Source organism: Crocuta crocuta, unplaced genomic scaffold (genome assembly GCF_008692635.1).
Source record: "Crocuta crocuta isolate KB4526 unplaced genomic scaffold, BGI_CrCroc_1.0 scaffold143, whole genome shotgun sequence".
NCBI classification, from domain to species: domain Eukaryota; kingdom Metazoa; phylum Chordata; class Mammalia; order Carnivora; family Hyaenidae; genus Crocuta; species Crocuta crocuta.
In genome coordinates this window covers 2,827,369-2,827,990 of record NW_027529175.1, presented here as the reverse complement: position 1 = coordinate 2,827,990, position 622 = coordinate 2,827,369, and the positions used below count along the sequence as shown (strand labels likewise).

Genomic DNA, 622 nt, shown 5'->3' with positions numbered 1-622 from the left:
CACCCAGCCCCTTCCCCGCCCCCCCCTTCCCTGAAGGGTAAGAAACATCCATTCTTTCCAATTCCCCAGCGTTTCCCCCCTACCGGAAATCTGATGGGCTTATGACATCATGGCTGGCTGCTGAGCGATGAAGTGGATGCCACAAAGAAATCCGACATATCAGATGGATTCTGAAATCAGTTTCCCTCTGGCTGCAGTAACAGGCGTGAAGTCAGGAGAATCTGAGCTTTGTCTAAGAAAAAAAAAAAATAAAAAATAAAACTAAACCTTGTCCCATATTGAATACAATTTTTTTTTAAACAAACAGACCTTTTGGATATCATCCTATTTTAACAGAGATGCTGGTGTCTATGAAATGAAAGCGGCTAATAAATCAGACCTGAAGCTGCCTGCGAACGTTCTTTTTTGGCTGAGTTTTTGTGTGTCCTTCTTCACCAATGAAAGAGGAACTGGGAAGGGTTTATCTCCCTTCATTATTCAAATGGGGTCATTTTGGGGTGTTGGTTGGTTTGTTTTGAGGCCAATAAAATGCATCAGGTAAATTGCCGGTTTATATCTTTTCAGGAATCCATTTTTATAGAGTGACCTTGGACTTGACCTGGTCTGCGAACATTGTATCTCC

General features: G+C 42.3%; 1 long non-coding RNA gene across 2 annotated transcripts in view; it reads left to right on the top strand.

Moving 5' to 3' along the window:
* Positions 1 to 243, top strand: part of LOC144226453 (uncharacterized) — a 4,351-nt gene extending 4,108 nt beyond the window's left edge. For both annotated transcript variants that reach the window (XR_013333643.1, XR_013333642.1), the window contains one exon: positions 70 to 243. This is a non-coding gene — a long non-coding RNA (uncharacterized LOC144226453). The remainder of the gene's footprint in view (positions 1 to 69) is intronic.
* The last annotated feature ends 379 nt before the right edge of the window (positions 244 to 622 follow it).